At 38.4% G+C, this 26,458-nt stretch overlaps 1 long non-coding RNA gene across 1 annotated transcript; it reads right to left on the bottom strand.

Moving 5' to 3' along the window:
* On the bottom strand, positions 1 to 26,186 carry LOC129404454 (uncharacterized). Its single transcript, XR_008629883.1, has 3 exons — positions 26,134 to 26,186; positions 1,039 to 1,173; positions 1 to 763 (listed from the first exon to the last, which is right to left on the bottom strand). It is a non-coding gene; the product is annotated as an uncharacterized LOC129404454 (long non-coding RNA).
* Between the last annotated feature and the right edge of the window lie 272 nt (positions 26,187 to 26,458).

The raw sequence follows: 26,458 nt of genomic DNA, 5'->3' as shown, positions 1-26,458 counted from the left end.
TTTGGGTGTTGTGGTTTTCGATAGAGGCATTGAGTGGCCATCATGTTTGATCTGTAATCTACTTTTGACTCGTATCTCCCAGCCTGAGCAGGTCCTCCCGACACTCTTTACTTGGTCTTCCTTCTCTATCTGAGCTGCCTTTTCCCCCAGCATGTGATACCAGCTTCCAAGACATGAGACAAGCCTCCTGGACCTTATCTCTATCATTTTTGGGTGTTAGTTTTCTATTCTGTTACTTTATATTCCACAGATAAGTGCGATATTTCTATGTCTGTCCCTCTCTTTCTGACTCATTGCACTTAACATGATCCTCTCCATATTGATCCACTTATATGCAAATTTCATGACTTCATATTTTTTAACAGCTGCAAAGTATTCCATTGTGTAGGTGTACCAAAGATTCTTTAACCAGTCATCATTTTTTGGGCACTCAGGTTTTTTCCAGATTTTGGCTATTGTAAGGAGTGCAGCAATGAACAAATAAGTGCAGATGTCATTTTTATTATACTTTTTTGCCTCTCCAGAATATATTCCCAGGAGGGGTATTCCTGGGTCAAATGGGAGTTCAATTTCTAATTTTTTGAGAATCGTCCGTACTGTTTTTTGCAGCGAAGGAGACTCCCTTTCTTTCCACATCCATGCCGACACTGATTTCTCTTGTTCTTTTGGATGTGGTCCAGTCTCTGTGGTGAAAACACGCATTCTTCTTTGTCTTTTTTTCCTTGGAGTATATACGTGGAGTCACTTTCCACTCTCCCCCATTCTGCAAATACAATTACATAATTGAGATATAATTGACACACAATATTGTTTAGTTTTAGATGTGCACCATCATGATTTAATGTTTATATAGATGACACAATGGTCTCCACAGTAAATATGGTGGACTTCCATCACCACACAGAGCTACAATTCCTTTTTATTTGTGATGAGAACTTTCAAGATCTACTCACTAGCTTTCACATATGCAAAACTATATTATCAACTATGATCACACTACCATGTATCATGCGGTATTTTCAGATAATTTTAACGTACTTCAGGGATCATAAATAGTCCTGTTTTCATGAGATTCACAGTAGCTGTCTACTTTAATAGAGATTGTCTTCTAGGAAAATGCCCTTGAGGAGTTTGTTATGCAGGTGTTCTCTGTATATGAAGGCCCGTGCAATCCTGCAAGGTAAGATAGGAAGATGCAGTTAAGAAGAAGGAACAGAGACTAGAAAAGCCAGAGAGGGAGGAAGAAAACCAGGAAAAATACTATGTCAAGGTATGTTGTGAACACTGAGAGATAGGGGACTTCGCAGAAAAAGTTAGTCATCACATCTGTCACAAGTGATAAGTGCCATGGCTATATAGGAACTGAAAAGAAGCCATTAAGTTTCAATATAGTTATGTGGTTGGAAAAGGCAGGCAGGGAGTAGGTCACTGAAGAAGGTAGCCCGTGTAGAAAAAAGCAATAGACTCTTAACAGCAGTGAGATCAGCACACAGTACAAAGAATAACAACAGTGTTGCCATGGATGTGGGGCAAAAGGAGCTCTCATTCACTGCTGGTGGCAATGTCAGGAAAATAATCTGGATACCTCCTGAACAACTAGGTCTTGAGCTTCCATATGACCCAACAATTCCTTATTATGTCTGGGTCTTCACACTAGTCTAGATAGAGATAGAGTACTGGCGTTCAAGCGGACCTTATAAAACTCTTCATCATTGCAATTTGTTGCCCCTTGGTGGGGTTGCTTTCTTGAGAAGGGCAATTGTCGGTTTCTGATCTGACTGGCTGCTGGCCTTTTATCCCTTGCTATTGCAACTTTGCGAATTGAGGTATCAGCTTAGTTTCAGTGTTGATCAATCCAGGTTTGATATAGATGTGTTGTGATCTTGGAAGGCAGTTAAGTACAAGTCATGATAGCTCTACTCTTACAAACGGAGATAACTGGTGTGTTTGTTTTGGGAGCACTTCCTATGGAGCTTAAGGGCTAGTCTTGGCTTTGTGCTTGGAGGTCACCTCTGAAAGGTTCAGGGCATCATGTGTTATTGAGGAAGCTGGGCTTCCTGCATGTGAAATGTATGCTCAGCCTTCTGAGCTGTTTGTCGAAGGTAACTATTTTAACAAGAAAAATGGTAAAAGCTGAAAAGATAGCTCAGTACTAGAGCATGTGCTTAGCATGAGAAAGTCCCTGAATTGCATTTTATGTCTCTGCATCTCCAACACTGCTGTGTGTGCCCTTGGTGGCCTCCAAGCACCTCTGGATCCCAGCAACACTGTACTGTATGAGCCTGAGCACTGAACTGCTGGCCAGGCCCAACACCCCTGGGTGTGAACACTAGAGAAGAAACATTTAAATAAAGTAGAAAAATATTTTTTGCATCATCTTACTTTATAGACCATCTGTAAAAAGAATATTTTCAAAACCATTAAGGAATAGGACTATAGAAACTATTAGTAACAAAATAAAGATTAGATATGTTTATAATATTTTCATTTTATGGTAACTCAGTTGTACATATCAAAATTTTTCTGTTCCATGAATTTTCCCAATTCTAGTGCCATTTTTATTGTGCGAAGGAATGACTTGAAAATGCTCTGCCAAAATATTCAAATGTTTGGTTTCAGAGCCAATATTTCTGTTTGACTGAACCCTTTCAGATAACATAAAAACAATTTGTTTTAATTGAATGGAACAAATGCTTGTTTGTTTCTTAGGGATTTTTTTTAGTATTCAGGTCTGCTTATTTTTAGAGATGGAAGGCTGAAATTGCATCAAAATTATGCTTTATCAATTTGTTTTACATCACTTATTTTTAATTGATGCTGGCAGCTCCCAAGTTGCTCATGGATGAATTTGTTTTGCTGATTTAAGTATTTGGAGATTGTTTCAAGTCGTCCAGAGAACACTTAAAATTCTTAGCCTGTATTCAAGGAGGCTGTTGCTCATAGGAAAACAGGATGGTAAAAATAATTTTGCTTTATCAAAGACTTTATGAGTAATGTAAAAAATTGGTTTTCCTACCAAGAGTTTATACATCTCTCTTTCTCCCCCTCCCTCTCTTTTTTTTTTTTACTCAGAATTGTATTATGTAACTGTTTATACAATTTAATTTTCTTCATCAAGAGGGGAAGTATCGGTGATTCATAAGACAATCACAAAAATTGCCTAGTTAAATGATTATTAGGTGCTGGGGTTAGAGGGGTAATTAGTTGATTTAATTTCCCCTATGAACTTTGAAACTGTGAAATAGACACAAGAGGTAGACAATGAGGATAGAATTATGGAAGTAGGTGAGGGAATTTTATTACAGGTGAATATGAGAATGTGGCTTGGGTGGGGGGGCAAAATGGTTCTCCTGTTTGATGGGTGGGCCCTACAGAGTGATATTATCCTGGTCACCTTCTTGAAGCCTATAACTCCATTGTATTCAGGAACACCAAATAGAAGCTCACTCATGTGTAGCAGCCTGGAACTCACTGATCTGCCTAATAATGATGAGTAGATTACTGAGCATTATGCTCTTCACACAAAACACAGGAAAATTGCTTCTCTTACTTGAAGCTGGTGGTTAGGATCCAGTTAGCTACCGTTTCTATGCAGTATTTTCACTGGAGCAAAAGCTTATTTTGTGAGACACCAAGAAAATGAAGATTTTAGTTATGCCATGAGACTCGAGTTCTTCGTGCCTTTAACAAAGTACTATACGGAAACAAGTTTTACAATTAGTGATTACTTTCCCTATACTTTATATTCTGTCTTTTCACCCTAGGCTCATTCAAGTGACTTCTATAGAGGAAGCACAGTTCTGTATAACAGTAGGATAGCACACTATGTATCAGGAGCTTTTTACGTAGTGCAGGAGGATATTGTAGCATGAACATGAAGGTCTTTATCCTTCCTTTTCTTCCTGCTCTTTTTCCTCTGTTTTTTTAAAAATTTTTATTTTGGGTCACACCTGACTGTGATCAGGGCTTAGTCCTGGCTCTGCACTCAGAGTCACTCCTGGTGGTGCTCAAGGAACCATAAGGGATGCCGGGGATTGAACCTGGGTTGGTTTGTGCATAGCAAGTACCTTACCTTCTATACTATCCTTCCAGCCACTATCCTGTACATTTTATTGAATTAACATTGCATTATAACACTATATAAGTTTCAAGTACACATCATTGAAAATCAACATGGGTACATACTACATTAAGTTCACCCCTAGAAGTTTAAATTTGTCATTAAGCATACATTTGACTGCAGATACGACATTAAGTTCACCCCTAAAAGTTTAAATCTGCTGTGAAGCATATATTTGACTCCATTTGTACTGATTTGTTCTTCTCTCTTCCCCCTTCTCTTCTGGTAACTACTAAATGATTTCATAGTCCACACCTTCAATCTTTTTTATTTCATTCACCTCTTTGTTATCTCTGTATACCCAGTACGAGTGCATACTCCTGGCTCTGTGCTCAGGGATCACTCTTGCCTGTGATCTGAGGACCGTGTCAGTGCTGGGGATATGACCAGGGTCGGCCACGTGCAGGCAAGTGTCAGAAATCCTGTACTACCACTCTGGTCCTAGATAGTAATTTTCACATGTACTATCTTGCCCCTCCCACATGGTAGAGCCTGGCAAGCTACCCCTGTGGCCTATTAGATATGCCAAAAACAGTAATAACAAGTCTCACAATGGAGACGTTACTGGTGCCTGCTCGAGCAAATTGATGAGCAATGGGATGACAATGATACAGTGATACCCAGTATGAGTGAAACCATACAGTTTTAGTGCTTCTGTCAAGTTTATTTCACTGAGCATAATCTCTTCTAGGTCTTTCTATGTTCTTGCAAATGGCAGGATTTCATCTATTCCATATTCCTCATGTTGGTCACTGGTGAGGAAAGTAATTAATCCATCATCATCCTTGCCTTCTAGGTCAAAGCCTCAAATTCATTTATTCCCTGGTAATTGGGTCATAGTATGGTGAGGCTTTTACTCTTACTCTGAACACACAGTTTTCTGTGATTTTGATTTTAAAGCCCTGTTCTCTTTTGATGCTGTTGGTAATGACCAGGGATTGCAGACATGATGTGGCATGGTGTTCACACACCTGGTTGTAGGTTTTCTGGGGGCTGCAACATGCTGATTGTGGTACTTATAATTGACTCACCAGGAGCTCTAAGGTGCTGTGTTTACTTGGGATTGCTATGGTGCTTAGACAAATATTCACAGGAAGTTCTTGTGCCATTAATACAGTGAGGGGCCCGGAGAGCAGAACCAGCAGCACTGTGCTTGGTGTGGGCATTCATCACTCGGGACTGGACTTGTGGCTCTATACTTGTCAGGCAAGTGCTTTTGCTGCTGTAGTATTTGTCTTTTTTATACTTAAAGTAATTTATAAGTTTATCTGTCAAAATCATAACCGAGGGCTCCATAAAGCACTCACCAATGATAATCATTTATGCTGGTCTCTGACCTGACCTCCCCACCTCCAGGTTAGTTTCTTCTAATTTCCTTCCACAGGCCATCAGAAAAAGCTACCAGAGTTATATGGAAATGTAGGAGAAGGATAACTGCAATGCTGGTAGCGTTTACTTTGTTTTTTTCATCTTTTTCTTTCTTTTATTTTTGGTGCGATGCACACTCAGCAGTGCTCAGGGCTTACTCCTGGCTCTGCGCTCAGGGATCACTCCTGGCAGGACCTGGGGGACCGTATGTGATTTTGGAAATTGATCCTGGGTTGGCTTGTGCAAGGCAGGTGGGAGTGGTTGGGAAAGATTTTATGGTGCCATCAAAGATAGATACTTTGAATGAGTGATGATTACATACATATTCATTTTTAATGGCATTATTTTTCTATTCACAAATACTATTGGGTGACTTTGATTTATCTTAATTGAAATGACTTCATCCACCTGACTAGGGAAGATAGCCACAAACAACTTCAGCTTCCATTGTCCTTCTAATTTGGCATTCTAGAAGAAAATACAACATCTTTCCTGATAGCCAGGGCTAATTTGTAAAATGCCTTGTTCAAAAACTAGAGAAAAATTCCATTAAGCTTGTGAACGTATAAACTCTATCTTTTCTTCTTTCAATTTGCTGTGGTATTTGTTTTCTTATTTAATGTCTTTTTAAGTAAATACTTAAATAAGAAATATGATGTTAGACTATTTATATTGTGCAGTCATTTTAAATACAAATATAATGGCATTTAACTTACACATGGAAGCACCAAAATTGCACAATTAATATTTCAAGATGCATGTTTTTTTTATATACCAATGGCACTAATCTACAAAATGAAATCAATTGGTTTATGCCATTACTTGATATATTCTTATTCTCCAAATGCTCTGCAGATTATTGATTAGCATGGAAAGACTGAATGGCAAAGGATTTACAATCACTCGGTTCATTTTTGTATATTATTTCCAATAATGTCTAACAAAGGAAAAGACATCATTTGCTTTTTAACAAGAGACATAATGTTACTTTGCTCCATTTTTTATGAAGCTGTTATCATCTTTGGAAACTGAAAGCAAATTCTGATTTTAGATGTAAAGTGTTGCTTGTTGATCTATCAGTTCCTCATTTATTCCATTTTAAATGTCACTCCCTTAATTGCTGTGTCTATTTGAATCTCACATAACTGCCATACATTTGGGGACCACTGGAATGCTCTGGGAACCTCACAGATGCTGTATTGAAAATAGAGTATGTATTTACCCAGCTTATGTGCATGGTCCACTGTCTCATGAGGCTTTACTTACGGAGGTTCAGAGATGACATTATTACAAATTTCAAAACTGCAACACAAACACAGTAAACCAAATGCAGGCTGTGTCTGAGGCTAGGGACTTTGTGAGCAAGCAGGTTTTACACATTAAAGCCAGACTTGCTGATTGCCCTGATAAAGATTCTGATTGGCTCAGTTTGGGTCATACATCTATCCTGGCTTCCACCCCTCTGTCCTGGTGTATGGAGTACTCTGATTAGCCAGGTCTTGCTCACCTGCCTGTTTCTAGGGCCCAAATCCAATAGCTGTCAGCTCCCAGGGTAGAAGGAGTAGAATATTTTGTCCAAAGACCCAACAATGGACCGGCACTCTATTTTTACTGCAAGTGACTATACTTCTGACTGTTTGATGTTCATCTTCTGCCAGCATTTTAATCCTTCAGCACCCCATATTATTTTCCGAGGAACCTTTTTATTTTTCCTGGGATGTACCTGGCTCTTGCATGACAGGCTTTTGTGCCTGATCTTCCTTTTTCTGGGCACATAGTTCCTCTTCTCCTGGAAAACTGTCATTAATTCTTTTGTAGTCAATTTAAACTGACTTTTTCGGTCTGCTGTGACTTCCTCAGGCGGGTTAGTTGCTCACACCTTAAATGTGTACAATTCTTTATTGTCATGGCACTATTGTTTCTATTCCAACACACATGCAAACACATACACACATTTTGTATATTTCCTTTTCTAGTTTCTGGGTTTCTTTAAAGCAGGGACTATATTTTATGCTTTTAAAACATATTCAATAAAAGTCTATTAAATAATATAACTGAACAAATGTTGAATAAAATAAAAAGCCGGGATCAAAAAAGTGTTTTCAAAATGACTTCTCCAGTATTATCTTGCACCCTACAAACACTTTTTACAAATAAGTGAAGCTTAAATTGGGATATCCCCCAGGGCATCACAGATTATTTTGGTATTTTTCTATTTTAGGTATAGTGTTATTTTCTGCATACAATGAAGTATCTCTTGGTTAAAATTCTCAGAGGAAACCAATTAAATGTGAAACTCATAGAAGTAACATTTTGAATTCAGATAAACTTTTGAGAGTCTTTTCCCAAGATCAAGAACACTGCCAGGGATGGAAAGAGATCAAGAACACTGCAAGGGACGTGTCGCTGGGCTCCTTTTTGGACAGGCAGCTGACACTATTTCCCCCAGGCCCACTGGGCAGATCAGTCTGGGCTCCAGGAACTAAGGAACTACACATGTCATGAATATGAGAATAGTCATCTATCATCTTTTGTCTTATATTTGTTCTTCCATAATTATGCTCTTTGTAGCGGGACTACGGGTTACAGAAAAACAAATGTTATGATCCTGTACATCTTTTGAAAGGCCTTTTTCAGCCATGAATAGTTAGATGATCCATTCTAGCTTATCAGGATAAAAGGACTTCTTTGCTCAAAAGTCTGCCTTTGGAAAATTTGCTCCAGGGAAGGAGAAGCCATTGGAACAATGCAGGAGATTTATCATATTAGAAACAGAGGTAAATGAAGAAATGCCTCTGAATGAGAGTATATGTAGTTCCTGGTTCCCAATAAGAAGATTAAAAAAAATAGAACTCAATAAAAAAAAATAAAAAAAAAATAGAGCTAGTATACAGCATAAAGTGGTAACAACAAAAAATTACATTAAAATAGATCCTCCCAAATCAGTTATTTGTGAATTATTGTGGGATAAATGTGTGAGTTAGACTGAAGGAAAAAATACAACAAAAATATTCTGATAGTTTAGAATTTGGAGCAGAAACCTTTATTGTTAATATATCTCAGTTCTGTTTAGCAAAATCTTGATCCATTTTTTTCTACCATGCTTTAGGGATAATCTTTAAATCTTGACTCTCTCTGAGGAAATGAAACATCATTTTATACAGTTCACTTAAAATATTGTTTTCTTTCTGTAATTCATACTAGCTATTATTTGCAGTTTGACATTTTATTAAAGTTCAGAAATAGTTTCTTGTTATGAATTTGTTTCCCCATGCTCCATAATGATAAAACAGATGATAAAAGAAGCCCTTACCCGTAAACTAAAATAGAGTTTATAATTAAGAGATGGTTGGAATTTTACAAACATAAAAATTGAATGGATTGTGAGTGTCTGCTCCCATCTTTCTATTTCTGAATACATTTTTGCCAGTTTATTGATTCATAAAATGTTCACTATCCATCATATCAATAAGAAAACTGAAACTGTAAAGTATGATTTATGCACCTAGCAAATATTCTATTTGATTGGTCAGGATGCTGTATCATTGTAGAAAAAAACTAATCACTTAAATCAATGTTGGATTGAGACACATGGCTAAGATATTTTAGATCCCCCTGTCTCTAATCATTATTTGGTAATTTTTCTAATTCTGAAAGAAGATGAATGTCATATCAGTGAATGACATCTGATTCCTGGCATCTTTTAACTAACAGCCCCAAGGGAAGGAAGTCCCCTGAAGGAGATTGTTATAAAGGGGAAAGGAAGAAATATGACAAGAAATTAGAAGTTCCAGAAAAAAATGCTGTAAATTGATCATAATGAATGTGAAGTTTTTGTCTCGTGTGGCAACAATAATCTGTCGCCTTCTACACCCTTCTCAGATTAAAAAAAACTAATTGGCCTTGGAGATACCATCTGTCCGATGTAGTGTCAGAAGAGCAGGTAATTAGCCACATGTATTGAATGCCACAAAAATTGAATGAATGCATATGTGTTTTCAAAACTTTTAAGACTTGCTATTAGATGATCACATGCAGTTGAAGAAATATGTAGCCACGCTGATAACATGGAGATTGTTAAATCCAACTATAACAAAAATTATCCCTAAGTTAAACTGAGAATGATAAAAAAACAAAAAACCAAAACGGGGCTGGAGCAATAGCACAGGGGGTAGGGCGTTTGCCTTGCACGTGGCCGACCTGGGTTCAAATCCCAGCATCCCATATGGTCCCCTGAGCACCGCCAGTAGTAATTTCTGAGTGAAGAGCCAGGAGTAACCCCTGTGCATCGCCAGGTGTGACCCCCCAAAAAAAATAAATAAAACTTTAAGCCCTCTAAACTCATTACTAGAAAATTAAAGGGAAATCTTGGGAGGGGAATTTGATGTGAGAAATTGAATGATAATAGATTTTGTGTATCCTATGTATGTGTAGATATAGAGACAATGAGAGAGTCAGTGTCATCCCATTGTTGATAAATTTGACATATATATGTAAAAATATATGTAATATACATCACATATATAATATATGTATATATATTTATATATGTGTATAGATATGTATATAATATCACTGTAACTGTCATCCTATTGCTCATCGATTTGCTTGAGCGGGCACCAGTAATGTCTCCATTTTGAAACTTGTTGTTACTGTTTGTGGCATATTGAATACGCCACTGGTAGCTTGCGAGGCTTTGCTGTGCGGACGGGTAGCTTGCCAGGCTCTCTGAGAGGGGCAGAGGAATTGAACCCAGGTCTACCCTACCTCTGTGCTATTGCTCCAGCCCATGTATATAATATATACATAATATATGTAATATATATGTAACACATATATATATAAATAAATAAAAATTATATATATATCAATAGCACAGCGGTTGGGCATTTGCCTTTCATGCGGCCAACTCGAGTTTGATTCCTCTGCCCCTCTGGGAGAGCCCGGCAAGCTACCGAGAGTATAGAGCTCTCGCGGCAGAGCCTGGCAAGCTACCCGTGCATATTGGATATGCCAAAAACAATTAACAATAAGTTTCTCAATGAGAGACGCTACTGGTGCCCACTCGAACAAATCAATGAGCAACGGGATGACAGTACATTAAAAATATCCTATATCACTGCCTCAGAACTTTAATGTTTAAAATATTTGAGAAGTATGCCTACCTGCTTAACCCTTGTTCTTTGCTTTCTTTACTGGCACCCTTTGATTCAACATTTTCTTCACTTCTCAGCTCCTGCTTCCATGTCTTCTTAGAGTCTTTTCTCAGATACTCAAGGACCCCTTTCATTCTCTTCAGATATTGTTTTTTGATAGTGGTTTGGTGCCAGTTTTAACGAACGTTTGAAGATTTACTTTCCACTGTTGCATTTTTATTTTCTTTTTAGCATTTGGTGGAACTTTAAGCTGTCCACAATGCCTGATTTCCTGACACAGAAAGAAGTTTATCACGACTTCAAAAAGAAAGTAGAAAATCCTGACTTACTGTACTATTAAAGCAATGTACAGGCCTAGAGGCTTCTCCACAGTAAACATTCCACAACTAAAAGTACTTTCTATGTCCCATAAAATTGATCTTGTTGGCTATCTGAGCTTATTTATTGTTACAGGGTTTATGGTAACTTTGAGGATAAACCCTGGTTCAATAGAGAAAATTTTATTATATATTCTTTCTAAGCACACTAACTTCAGATACTAATTTTGGCCATGCTTTATACTTAAATTTCATTGAATGCGATCTTTTAAATAGCTGTAAAAACAAATATTCCTATGTAAATAGTCCATCAATTCTAAAATAAATTTTTGAGAGAAAAAATCTTGATAAAATGGGATCTGATACATATCTGGATTTTGAAGGCATCTTTTGCTGTGTACTCTGAAGCTGTAGATTTTCTTTGATAATACACATATCTTAGAACATCAGCAGCCAAACTTTACATCTGTTGGTGTAAATATTGTCTAGATGCTGGAAAAAACTGTTCCTTGACATATTTTGGATGTTTACTATACTATACAAAAGTGTGATTTTAAATGAACTTTTGAAATTCAAGCTATTTTACCAGGTGCTGAAAGAATAGACCTATGTGGCTATTTCTATTGGTATCAAGAAAGACCTAATTACTCTATCCAATTATTATTTATTGAGATCCTTTTACAGGTCAGATATCATAGAAGGACCAGGGGTACATAGATGAACAAGACAGGTACATCTTTCTCACACGTAAAGCATAATTTATTCACATGTAGAGTCATGAAGCAGATAATTTTGCCATTTGATTGTTACTGTTGTGACAATGCTATAATGTAAGAATCTGTATAATCAGAGACTGACTATATAGCAAACCCTTTACCTTAGATGACACCCCAACCCACCATGCCACATAAGGTTAAGGGTTTTTTATACAATCAGTCTTTGATTGGAAATGAGAAATGGGAATGGGAAATGTTTTTAAAGCCTTCCCAGAATGAGTGCTATTCAATATAAGATCTGGAAAAATAGGAGGAAATTAGCAAGGCAGAGAGGGGAGTTACCTAATCTACAAATGAAAAAATAACGAATGCTTATAGAAACAACACACTTAGGATAAAAAGTCAGTTATGCTTATCTAATTCTGTTTAATATTTATCCTTAAAAGAACTGTATATCTGTGAAACCTGGTTAAAATCCCTATGTTATAGAGGACTGTTATGCTGTTAAGAAAGCTTAGAAAATCAGGAGATGAGAAAGAGATGATAAATGTTTGCAAGGAGACAATGTCCATTCTAAACATCATGTGAGTGATATGATTTTTATCATTCTAAAAACATTACTCATTCTGGGGCTGGAGCAATAGCCCAGCGGGTAGGGCATTTGCCATGCATGCAGCCGACCCAGGTTTGATTCCCAGCATCTCATATGGTCCCCTGAGCACTGTCAGGAGTAATTTCTGGGTGCAGAGCTAGGAGCAGCTACCCCTGTGCATTGCTGGGTGTGACCCAAAAGCAAAAAAAAAAAGATTACTCATTCTAATAATTATTTATACTAAACAGGGATTTTTCTTTGCTATATTTTTATATATCTGGATCATCACACTAGAATTATAAGAATTATAAGAATACTTAGCATTTTTGAGTGTTTAATAAAGTAATTATTTCATTTTCTATGAAAAATTCCAAGAAAAAAATAAAGGCACAAAGAAGGAAAAGGAGTCAGACAGAAAGAAAATGAACAATATGGGTATATTGAACCCAATTTATATAAAAAATGTGTTTAAAATTTTTAGAAAGTAAGTATAAGTTTTCACTCTTCACACAGGTAATTTCTCATTAAGAACCGAAAAAATTGTATAATGATAAGGGTAATAAACATATTGACTGTACACAATATTGAGCTTTCCCCTCAGTTTGGAGCCTCTAGTAGTTTAGTAATTTAAGTAAATCCAAAATTAAGATCCTGTGTAAAATTCACTTGTGTTTCCTCCCAATTATGGATTTTGGCCTCTCTCAGGACTTAGAGAAAGGGAAACTAACATTGCAATTGTAGTCAGATGTCAGCTGAGGCTGTGGTCATTTGAGCGTCACTTATTGAATTTAATTCTAATAGCAACTTTTTTTTTTTTACACGTGGGAAAACTAAGGCTCAGAGAGCTTAACTAATTTGCTGAAGTATTTGAACTGGGATTCAAAGGCACTCCAAAGCCCATTTTATTTCTTTTAAATTAAAGGGAAAAATGTCCTTTCCACCTCCCAAGAAAGAATGCCTGATTTTCTTTATTATTCTGGATTAGTGGTTGTCTATAAAATGCTGAAAGGTCTCATAAAGGTAAACTTACATCTGGTGTTTGGTTCAAAGGGAATTTTTTAAAACTAGATTTAAAATGTTTCTTGAAAGAGCTGAGTGTTGAAGCAGAACTTGGATTGCTAATTGAGTTACTTTTTCATATTTACTTTAAAGTTATTTACAATTTTTCTTTACGAATGAAACATATTTATTCTAGAAAATTGAAAAAACATACGAGTATCAAGAAAAACTCTCAACATACTATTAATCAAAGACAACCATTTCATTAACATTTTCCGCTGCTAGCAGATTGTCATAGTAATTACTACATTCTTGTTGCCCAGCAATGTCATAATAATTATAAATTTTTGTATCATTTTCACCTAACACTGCAAGACTTTTATTTTTACTAAAAACTATTCATAAAGCAAAATTTTATATATGCATATTATTCCATTATGTATATATTTACATACCTCTCGGAGAGCCCGGCAAGCTACCGAGAGTATACCGCCTGCTCCAGGCAGAGCCTGGCAAGCTCCCTGTGGCGTATTCGATATGCCAAAATCAGTAACGATAGGTCTCATTCCCCTGACACTGAAAGAGCCTCCAATCATTGGGAAAGACTAGTAAAGAAGGCTGCTAAAATCTCAGGGCTGAGTGTAATAGAGACATTACTGGTGCCCGTTCGAGAAAATCGATGAACAATGGGATGACAGTGATACAGTGATATAGGTGAGGCTTTTATATAAACTTTTATATGAACATTTGGAGAACAGTTTGCTCCAGTTCTTTAGATTTTACTGTAATATGTGACAACACATTGCTAATATTTTCTGTATCTGAAATATATTTGATAGGAAGAATAAATATATTTTATTCTTTTCTTTTTAGTTGGGCAAAGCAAAAAATTCAGTGATTATTGAAAATAAAACACTCATTTTTCTCAATTACTATCCTGGAAAACTATATATATATCAGAACATAAGGTCTAGATGTGTAGCCTAAGGTCAAATTATGATTCTGTTACCTAAGTACTATGAAAATGTGAACAAGTTACTCAACCTTTGTCCTTAAATTTCTTACCTGTAATGTAGGCATAGTAAATATTACCTATGTCACAAGAGTCCTGTGAGGATAAAATGATTCGCTATATATAAAACATTTAGAAAGGTGCCTGGAACACAGAAAGTACTATTTTTAAATATTAATTTTTATTTTATTGAATAACTCTGAGATAGAACATTACAAATCTGTTCATGATGTGGTTTCAGTCATACAATGTTCCAACACCCATCTCTTCATCAGTGTAATTTCCTAGCACCAAAATCTCCAGTTTTTGTCCCACCTCCCTAGCCCCCCTCCCACCCTTCCCACCCTAGCATGCTTCTCTGGAAAGGACCTCTCTTCTCTCTCTCTTTTTCTTTCTCTCTCTCTAATTTTAGGCATTACAGTTTACAATACAGATACTGAAGATTATGTATATCCCTTTACCCACTTTCAACACTCAGTTATTGTCTAGAGTGATCATTTCCAACTACTGTTGTCATAATGGACACTCCTCTATCTTAACTACCCTCCAAACCCACCCCACCCTTGTTGTAATTTCTAACCATTGACCAGTCCTCTTGGCCTATTTTTCCTGGTCTTGGATATTAGTTTCATACAATTTTTTTTATATCCGACAAATGAATGCAGTCATTCTATATCTGTCCCTCTCCTTCTGACTCATTTCACTCAGCATGATACTCTCTAAGTCCATCCATTTATAGGCAGATTTCATGACCTCACTCTTCCTAACAGCTGTTTAGTATTCCATTGTGTATATGTACCATAGTTTCTTTATCCAGTCGTCTGTTCTTGGGCACTTAGGTTGTTTCCAGATTCTGGCTATTGTGAATAGTGTTGCAGTGAACATTGAAGTGCAGATGGTGTTTCTACTGTGTGTTTTTGGAACCTTGAGGTATGTTCCCAGAAGTAGTATTGCTGGGTCAAATGGGAGCTCAATTTCTAGTTTTTTGAGGAATGTTCATATTGTTTTCCAAAAAGGCTGGACCAGTCTGCATTCCCACCAACAACTAAGGAGACTTCCTTTCTCCCCACATCTGCACCAGCACTGATTGTTCTTGTTCATTTGAATGTGTGCCAGTCTCTGTGGTGTAAGATGGTATCTTGTTATTTTGATTTGCATCTCTCTGATGATTAGTTATGAAGAGCATTTTTTTCATGTGCCTTTTGGCCATTTGTATTTCTTCTTTGAGAAAGTTTCTGTTTATTTCTTCTCCTTGTTTTTTTGATGGAATTGGATTTTTTCCTAGTAAAGTTCTGCCAGTGTCTTGTTTATATCTTTGATATTAACTCATTACCAGATGGATATTGAGTGAATAATTTTTCCCATTCCATGGGCTGACTTTGTATCATGGTCACTGTTTCTTTTGAGGTGGTGAAGCTTCTTAGTTTAATGTAGTTCCATTCTTTAATCTTTGCTTCCACTTGCTTGGTCAATGATATTTCATCTTTGAAGATGCCTTTAGCTTCAATGTCATGCAGGGTTTTACCTACATTTTTTTCCATATACCTTAATTATTCAGATATGATATTGAGGCCTTTAATCCATTTTGACTTGACATTTGTGCATGGTGTTAGAGAGAGGTCAGAGTTAATTTTTTACATATAGCTTTCCAGTTTTTCCAGTGCCACTTATTAAAGAGGCATTCCTTGATCCATTTCATATATTTTGCCCCCTTATCAAATTAAAGAAGATCATATATTTGAGGGTCTGTGCCAGGATATTCAGCTCTACTCCATTGATCTTCAGGTCTGTATTTATTCAACTACCATGGTGTTTTAATTACTATTGCTTTGTTTGAAGTTGAGGAAGGTGATGTCTGCAATTTTCTTTTTCCATAGGATTGCTTTAAAGGACTGTCCGTATTGTTTTCCTTCATCATCATCATCATCTGTAGGATAGCATAGCTTCAGGTAGTTTAGATTTATTGGGTTACTCCCGTTCCAGTGCTCCCATTCCTCTTTGTTCATTTGTAGCTTCTTTCTTAGTGTTCTGTTGACTTGCAAATACTGTTTTTCTCTTTTCCTTGAGTCCTTTGTATAGTTTATTCAGAGCAATGTCCTTTTTGTATGGACACAGGAAGACTTAGCAAATGTTATGCTCTTGTAACCTGGGAGTCATTTGACTCTACATGATATTTTCCTCCTGGGCATCTCTTGACCTAAGCCTCAGCTGCTCTTACTTCCTAGCAGCCCCAAAATCAGGGTCCCGACGAGGGACGAGACGGACCCAGGGCAAGCGGTGAGTTGTGTGCTACCCTGGCATCGAGATGGGCCTGGCCAAAGTGCCTAATGCTAATTATAAGTTAAGAGCTTGATCATGAACAAATGCTGTCATGATCCAAACAGTGATAACTAGATTCGGACCCTGCTAGGGTGAGGAATGATTAATCTGGCCTGAGTGCTGTGGTCTGAGTCTGTGGCAAGATGTTGCCAGGAGAGCTGCCTTGCAAGCCTCAATGTATCTCTTGCTATGTCCATACAAAAATAACTAGTATTAAGATGTTAATAAGTGTTTGGACTAAGGAAAAGAAAAAAACCTTAAGAGTCAGGAAGAGCTTTGGAATGCCCTGCCCTCAGGAAGGGCTTTCTTATGTTGATTTTGCTACCTGGCTGGGTGTAGCCTAGAGGGCAAGGTGGGAGAGAGAAGTAGGAGGAGAGAGAGAAGCCAGAGAGGCTGCAGTGGATCCAGAGAGAGGCCGGAGCTGGGAGTGCGGGAGATGAGAAAGATGGAAGATTGAATAAACGGTAACTAATCAGCAACCAGCTTGGTCCTTGTTCTTTTTTCGCTTGTCCTTAACCACCGGCCGTCCCAATCCAGCCCATACACAGCGGGTCCAGAGCACTGAACGAATGCGGGCGGTGAGACAGAGCGGCCCGGAGAGCCTGTGAGTGCACATGCCCCTCGGCGAGCTTTAGTTTTTTACAATCATCGTCATCATCATCCTGTTGATCGTCGAATTTCTCGAGCAGTCTCAGTAACATCTCCATTCGTTCTAGCCTTGAGATTTTAGAAGCCTCTCTCTACTCGTTCTTCCCAATGATGCTGCATTGGAGGCTCTTTCAGAATCAGGAGAATGAGACTCAGCTTGTTACTGGTTTTGGCATATTAATACACCATGGGGACCTTGAGAGGCTCTCCCATGTGAGCAGGAAACTCCCGGTAGTTTGCCAGGTTCTCCCAGAGGAGAAGTAGGCTATAAGATATTGCATGGCCACAAAGCGGCCACGTGCTTCTGTGAGCTTGCTTTTAAGTCTCTGGATGCTGGCCATGGATGGGATTACACGGTGCCAGGGGAAGTCCCTGGATGTGACCACCTAGCTACTGGGACATGGGAAATTTGGGTGGAAGAGGCCCAGTCCTAATCCAAGCAGGCTTGGAGGTATCAGCCCCGGGTCCCACATACCTGGGTTCCTCTGCCGGTACCTTCATGCGTGAGGCTCGTCTGAACATGTGGAGAGGGACCTTGAGCATAGCTGTGGCTAGGCTCCGGAGGTCTTTGGCTGCTGGGAGTTCTGCTCGGGGTTGGGAGGGAAGCTGGAGCCCATCCCCTTCGAGGGGCTCCGGGGAAGACAGCCAGGCGTGCAGGTAAGAGACTCTCTGATTTCCTTCAAAAACTAGAAATTGAGCTTCCATATGATCCCACAATATCACTTTTGGGAATATATCCCAAGAATGCAAAAAAGCACAGTAGAAATGGCATCTGTACCTATATGTTCATTGCAGCACTGTTCACAATAGCCAAAATTTGGAAACAACCATAGTGCCCTAGAACAGATGACTGGTTAAAGAAACTTTGGTACATCGACACAATGGAATACTATGCAACAATTAGGAGAGACGAAGTCATGAAATTTGCTTGTAAATGGATAGACATGCAGAGTATCATGCTGAGTGAAATCAGTTAGAAAGAGAGGGACAAACATAAGACTTCACTCATTTGTGGAGTATAGAAGAACATCACGTGAGGCTGACACCCAAGAACAGTAGATACAAGGGCCAGGGGGATTGCCCCATAGCTGGAAGTCTGCTTCATGAGCAGAAGAGAGAAGGTAGATGGAACAGAAAAGGGATCACTAAGAAAATGATGGCTGAAGGAATCAGTCGGGATGGGAGATGTGTGCCTGGAGTAGATAATGGACCAAACATGATAACTTCTCGGTGTCTGTGTTGCAAGCCATGATACCCAAAAGTAGAGAGAGAGTATGGGAAATATTGTCTGCCATGGAAGCAGTTGGAGGGTGGGAAAGGGGTGTTATACTAGGGATATTGGTGGTGGGGAATGTGCACTGGTGGAGGGATGGGTATTTGATTATTGTGTGATTGTAACCGAAACATGAAAGCTTGTAACTATCTCACAGTGATTCAGTAAAATTTAAAAAAAAGAACAAAGGATTGCTTTAGCTATTCATGAGGGTTTATTGTTCCATACGAATTTCAGAAGTTTTTAATCTACTATTTGAAAAATATCATAGGTATCTTTATAGGGACCACGTTGAATCTGTATGCTTTGGGGAATCTTGCTATTTTATTTTGATAATGTTAATTCACTCAATCCATGAGCAGGGGATGTACTTTCATTTCTTCGTGTCCTCTTTTATTTCTTTTTTTATTTTAACTTTTTATTAAATCACCATGTGGAAAGTTACAAAGTTCGCAGGTTTATATGTCAGTTATACAATATTCAAACACCCATCCCTTCACCAGTGCCCATATTCCACCACCAGAAACCCCAGTATACCCCCCGCCACCACCCCTACCCCCTACTGTATAACTAATGAATTTCACTTCATTTTTTCTTTACCTTGATTACATTCCGTAATTCAACACAAAACTCACTCTAGTTGTTAGAGTTTCCAACCAAGAGAGACAGACCTACTACATTTGATAATTAGTTTTTCATTGCTGGAAATGAAGAGATATGTAGCCCCACTGCTACAAGTACATAACTCTCTCTCTCTCTCTCTCTTTTTTTTTCCCTTTTTCCTTTTCCCTTTTTTTTTTTCTTTTTCCCCCTCATCCTCCTTCCTGCGCCTCATAGTATGGTGTACGCCATGCCGCGTCGGCCAGCATGGGGCTTTTGCTTAGTTCACAGTCCAGAGAGGTGGCTGCCACATTAAAAACCTTCAATATTTCAACAAAAACTTACTGTTATTATTTGGAGTTTCCCCCCAAGTCAGACCTGCTCAAATGGAACCGTTTCACATTGCTGACAATTATAAATGTTAAGTCGTGCGGCAGTTTCCGCGCGGTTTTGGATTTCTGCATAAAGTCCAGGGAAAATTCTGCCAGATGCTGGAACCCCAATTCCTAAAGCTGTCTCTGGTTCCCGCTCGTTCCACATCCACCGGCTCTGCAGAGGCATGGGCACCCGGGCCGAAAACCCGGCCGGCCGGAGCGGAGCACCGGCCCCGGCGGGGCCTCTTTTATTTCTTGAAGTAGCATTTGTAGTTTTCTTTGTACAGGTCCTTTACTTCTTTAGTTAAGGTGATTCTGAGGTACTTGTTTTCTTTGGCACAATTGTGAATGGGATTGTTTTTCAGAAAGTACTTTTAACAGGTTAGCTATCATCATCAACATCATCACCACAATCATCATTATCATCAACATAGTTCATTGGTGATGATTTTGTTAATCAGCTCTTTGGATAATATACCGTTTTCAGATAAAAACTTGATTCATTCTGCATCACCTTTGAGGTCACAGGATCTAGGTTTCTTGGGAAGGCTGCCTCTTGTTATAGCAGCTCATTGCCTAATGTCAATGGTCAACTTCTGAATATTTGTTTCTGAGATTCCTTTATGGTCCAGTTGCTGATTGGATTATTGACCATATAATATGGGGTTCTTTTTTTTAATAATAATTTTATTTTATTGAATCACCATGTGGAAAATTACAATGCTTTCAGGCTTAAGTCTCAGTTATACAATGCTGAAACAACCATCCCTTCACCAGTGCCCATATCCCACCACCAAAAAAAAAAAACCCCAAAAAAACCCCCACACAGTACACCTCCCATCCCACCCTCCCACCTCCCCCTGCATTGTAACTGATAAGTTTCACTTTACTTTCTGTTTATTTTGGTTACATTCAATATTTCAACACAAACCTCATTATTATTGTTCGGAGTACCCCACTAGAGTGAGACCTGTTGTGAAGAGAAATGAGGTTGTGTGGCCTCAATAGCAACCACGCGCTTTTAGATTTCTGTACTTTAACAACTAAGTCCAGGGAGATTTCTTCCAGATATTGGATTATTGCAAGATTGTAAACCCCATCTGTGGTCGTCATAATATGGTGGTCACCATGCCCTTCATACCCGGAAAGGAAGAGGCGAGAGAGAGAAATACCTTTCCCCTCCTGGGCGGGCATGGGGCCGCGGCTTAATTCTCAGGCTGGAGACATTCTTCGAGGAGCTGCCCATGCCGAAAGTAGTTTAGCTGGGTCTGGATTCATGCTCTTGCAGCTGCGGAGAGGCCGCACATACGTGTGGTCCCCGGGATCACATCTCGGCGGCTAATATGGGGTTCTTGAGCTCACAGAATGATGTAGAGACATTTTTCAATAAACAGAGCTGACTAAGGAGCTACCTCCCACACAAATTGTTCCTGCTTCAATCTCATCTGGAGGGAAAGAGGAAGGCATACACCGAGAGTGGTAGTCATGCTAAGCTGCTTGGAGTGAAAGCTTATTAAGGGGATGATGAGATACAACTTGGCCTTGTAGGTTGGCAATAGATCAGAGATGGTCTTGAATGTTTGTGTAAAGCTGCTGAATTCTATTCCTTAGATTCTAGATAGTGAAAAGACTGAAAGGACATTTTCCCAAAGAAACTAGAATAGTGGTCACTAATCTGTTTTTATCACAAATCCCCCAACTCTCATGTTGAATCAAACTCAATTACATTGGATTTATTTATTTCTCATTTGGAGAATATAAGGAAACCATATTCACATTCCCACTAATAGTCAACTAACTATGTAATTCAAAAAGTTGTGTTCTGGTAGATAGATCCCCACAATCCTCAAGTCACCAGATGTACATCATATCCCTCTTTATAGTGCTGGCCCTGGGTCCCAAATAACTTTTTTTGTGACATTTCTATTCCTTGAGAATTCCCAAATTGATATCTGACTGCCTTAGAAGTATGATTACAAGGATTATCATACTTGAATCCCTTAACTATAATGAAATTGTATTATGAATAGTTATTTGCTGGGCTGTACTGCATTCATATGCAAAACAGATGCTCTATTTCCTAAGTAATCAGAATCCCTGATAGTTGTGCCCAGCAATAAGTGGCCACCTTAGTTTCTGAGGTTAATTCTTTTATCAGCTAAAAAAGTTTTTAGGCGTCTTCCAGAACAGAAATGTCTATGCAACAAAGTTGTTGGATAATGAGGGGAAACATTTCCATTAATAATACAGTGCAGGAACTACCAGGCAATTGCAATGAGGTTATAGGGTAAGAACAAAATGCCAGAGGGAAGTTGTTAATCGAAAGTCTATCTAGTTTTTATTGTTTTGCAACAAATTCTGTGCAGATTTTATGTACCCCTCTCAATAGAAATTAATTATATCCAGCTCTGTATTTCCACAATTTATTCATGACCTCATTTTAGCACTTCCGTCCCATGTTACAAGTAATTGGTTTACATCTGTCTCCCCCACTAGACTGACGATCACTTATCTTTTGGTCACTTATGCTTGACTTGGGCATGGCATACTGTTCGTGCTTAAGACATGTTTGACTCTTGTTGCGTATAAATCTGTGCTTATAAAAGCAAGTGTGAAGTAATAGGTGATCACGAGTCAGTCGCAATTTTAAAAAAGAAAAAAAATTATCAAGAGTCAGGCTCAGGCTTAGAAACAGTGTTTTCTTTCCTTTTTCTTTTTTTTTTCTCTTTGGGTCACACCCAGCAATGCTCAGGTCTTACTTACCACCCATCAATGGCAGTTTTAAAAAAGAAAAAAAACCTCATTATCAAGAGCCAGGCTCAGAAGCAGTGTTTTCTTTTTTCTCTTAATTTTATTTAATTTTTTCTTTTTGGGTCATACCTGGCGATGCTCAGGGCTTACTCCTGGCTCTGCACTCAGGAATCACTCCTGGCAGTGCTTGGGGGACTATATGGGATGCCGGGATCGAACCTGGGTTGTCTGTGTGCAAGGCAAATGCTCTCCCACAGTACTATTACTCCTGCCCCAGAAACAGTGTTTGACTAGGAATTGTTATCAGTGACAAGGGTCACAACCAACAGTCCATGTATTCTCTACTAAGATCTTCCGGGTAATGTCCTTAAATTATGTTATACTTAGTTTTTGGTGACAGAAAAGATTTCTAGGTATGCTTTCAGATGGTCACTGACATAGACACTGGGAATCAGGAGACACATTTCTGTTGTCAGGTAAGAAAGAGGTAAGAGCAGTGGTGTACATCTGGTGACTTGAGGATTGTGGGGATCTATCTACCAGAACATAACTTTTTGAATTACATAGTTAGTTGACTATTAGTGGGAATGTGAATATGGTTTCCTTATATTCTCCAAATGAGAAATAAATAAATCTAGAAACACTGAATGCCTCTATTCGGTATTTCTAGAATTCCTGGGTGATAGTGTAGAACTTTGTTCTGACACTGCTGGGGCCTGCTTGGAAAAAACCCTATGAAAACTCATCAGGGGAGTTTACTGCATCTTCCACCATCATTCTACACTTTTCTTGTCATGCAGACTAATCTGGATCACATCCCATTTTCTGGCATGCGAATTCATGTGCGCTTTTAGTGCCTTTGAATTAGGCATTAAAAAAACTTGTACCAACCTGGTAGACAAAGGAGAGGGAACTAGCAACTACAGTGCACTTTAACAGACCCCAAACTAAATTCAGTTTTTCCTTTGATTTCACTAGCTCTAGTCTTATCTTCCATAACCTGGTCCCCATAAACATGCTTATGTCTGTATTAAATTTTAGGAGTTAGTTCACAGCATTAATATCAGTATGAGAATTAAATATTATAGAGTTACTTGCCCAAATGAAAATAGACTTACATCACCTGACCAACATTCCTTGCCTTCCGATTTTTAAATTCCTGCTAAATTTCTTAATCTCTTCCTGATACAATCCCCATGTCCTCTGGCCTCTGAGCTCTGCATGCTGGGCACCCACATACCCTGGCACCTCAACTCCTACGCTGTTCCCCATTTCTGCAGTTTCCAGGCATTTCCTTTGGTGCAACAACCCCCCCTTACTTACTTTGTATCTATTCCCTGGACGACTTTACCTTTCATTGTTTTTTTCAGTAAGACAAAAATTCATTGTTGCCTAATTAACTTCCTGTCCTTCTTCTCTATCCAGATGCCTCTTTCCCAGAGAAGATGTTTTTATTAATTGTACCTTCATCAGATCTGTTCCTTGTCTTGAAAGATTGTAGCTCAGTTTTTTAGTGCACATTTGTCTGTGCTGTTACTGGATTAATGTCTGTCTCCCTGTCAGACTAAACTTTGTGAGTGTAGGGCTCATGTCTGTGTAATAAACATGCCTATTTTGTGACTGACACTGTGACAGATACACAGTTGTTGCTCAATAGATATTGCTAAATGAAAAATTAGCAACTTATAAATAACACTGCTTTGCAGGCACTCTTGGAAGTTATTTATAGGTCATTTAACCCTTTCAGTCATACTTTGCTATTATTAGAATACCAACTTTATAGATTACTAATCTAGACATAGAGAAGCACTGCTTCCTGGGCAAGTAACTCTCTGTGCTACAATATTTAATTCTCACAACAAAATTAACGCTGCGAATGACGCATTCATAGTTAACACTATGAATTATGCGTTAACATCTTCATTGTATAGTTAAGTAAACTGAAGCTTAGTGAGCTGAAGAATTACTCAAGGTTATGAGTCTAGTCAGTGATGAAGACAAAAAAAAAATGCAGGTTGAGTAAAGACTGCAGTTTCCTTTGCTGCACTCCTTTCCAGGGTAGGTAGCAACATATTAAATGAGTAAGTCTGGCCTAGCAAGAATAACTAGAAAAAACACTAATGATCATAATATCAAAATAACTCACGATTTAATGTGCTTGCTATGTGCGAGCAGTGCTCTGCAATGCTCTTCCAGGGAATTGCTGCGCTGAATCCTAATAAGAACTCTCTGAAGGAGAATCACCCCAGTATCTTTAGGAGCTTGCTAAAATTGGGCAGTATGAGGCTAGGGAGCAAGTATTTCCCCAAAGAATCAGAAGATTAAAAAGCTAGAATGGTCTGCTATTTGTGTATCTAGATGCTGGCAGCTGGATTCACTTTTGAAGCTCACATAAGGTTATAGCAAGCGAAATAGCAGCAAGAGACATTTAAGCAAGAGAAAAAGCGTATGATTTATGTGTTTCCCTCTTTTCATTTAAGTGGTGCAGGCACTGATCAGGATGGAAACGGTGCAGGGAAACCCTGGACTGAAATGTCACTCTGCTCAGGTCTCTTTAGTGTGATGCAGTGCGGTTTCAGGATACACTGAAATGGAAATTCAGTGCTGCTATATTCTGAGATATATTTACATGGTGTTTTCACAGTCAGTGCATGTATCTTCTGTTTATTACTAAATAAGCTCTATATTCATCATTGTTGATTTAATCGAATACTGACATACTGACATTGAAAAGATGAAGCAAGATTATATCTCAGAGTAAAGCATGCAGCATAGAAAATAGAAAGTCAGAAGTAAATACTGATATCTCTGAATAAAAAAGCAATTTTCAGCATTTGCTTTACATGGTTCTAAAGGAGCCTATAACATTTATATCTGTGTATGTTATTTCTCACTATAAAACTAGTGAATGCTTGTTTAATAATCTAAGATAAGAATTAGGTTTGCTGAGTACCTTATTTTTCCATAAAGAGCAAGAATAGCAAAAACCAGCCCCAACATAACAATTCACTGCATACTTTATTATAATGTCTTTTTTTCTTATAAAGAAGGTTTATGGTTGTTGTGAGCCTAGTATTGAAGGAATTTTATGTTGAGAGCTGTCACTTGTAGTCCTCCAAATTAAGGATAAATGATATGTCAAGTTTTTTTGAGAAATGTACATTATTGTCCTAAATGTAATATGAAACATGCCTGTTTCAGTGTCTTTTTTTTTTATATCCCTTAAGCCTCTTTCCTTGCTTCAGAATCACCTATAAAATTGAAAGGGGACTACATTTTTTAGTAAAACAGCAGAAATTAATTTTTAAAAATTTTTCTAGGCAGAAAAAATTTGCTGTGACCTGTATCTTTGGGCTTTACTTAGCTGATAAACAGCCATGGATTATACAAACATAACTGCATTTCCATTACCTATCTCCAACAAATTACAGCCTGCCACTAGAACTGCCATAGCAAAGAGCAGGCATTTGGTTTTAAAACTGTCTTCTTTTTTCTTATATCTCTAAAACAAGGCCATGATTCTTCATATTCTGTGGAAATAGAAAATGCTCAGGCTCCGTGCACTCAGGGAAATTGCAGCCCCGCTCTCTCTTTCTGCCTCCTCCCTTCATTACTGAGACCCTTTTACTGCATTGCAGTTTTGTGAAGCTCTCAGGGAATGGAAACAACGGTCTGGGGCGGAGGTTGGAGTGGAGGGGGGACTGCATGCCTCGCACCACCACCGCTATTATAGCCAAACCCAGGCGCCTTGCTTGAGGTCATCTTTGACATTGCTTTTTGATTTTATAGAGCAGCTCTTGATAAGGAGAAGAAAGAGGCTTTACGGAGATGTGTGCAGCATGACAGTTTTATGAGCAGAAAAGAGAAACCCAAAGGTTATTCAGTTACCTCCCAGTTTCATCTGGAATTGCAGTTTTGGAGATAGGGCGGGAGAAAGGAAAATTCTTCATTCAATCTGTGATGGTAGATATAGAGGGAGCTCCTTGGGAATGACTCATTGGCTGATTTTTTTTCTTGAAAATATTTAATAATAAAAATGAGCATATGTCCTAGTTATTCTTTACCACCTCTTCTAACTTTTAATTTTATTATGAATAAAAAAAATCATGTGTGAAAGTAATTTTTCCTGGTTTCTTTTAAAGGTGCTGCTTTTGCTTGGGTCTCTAGGCATGTGGCATGGGAGAGTTTCCTCTTTGGATGGAGAGGGACATGA

Source organism: Sorex araneus, chromosome 4 (assembly GCF_027595985.1).
Source record: "Sorex araneus isolate mSorAra2 chromosome 4, mSorAra2.pri, whole genome shotgun sequence".
Taxonomy (NCBI): Eukaryota; Metazoa; Chordata; class Mammalia; order Eulipotyphla; family Soricidae; genus Sorex; species Sorex araneus.
The sequence above is the reverse complement of the archived record's forward strand: the minus strand, read 5'-3'. Positions and strand labels throughout refer to the sequence as shown.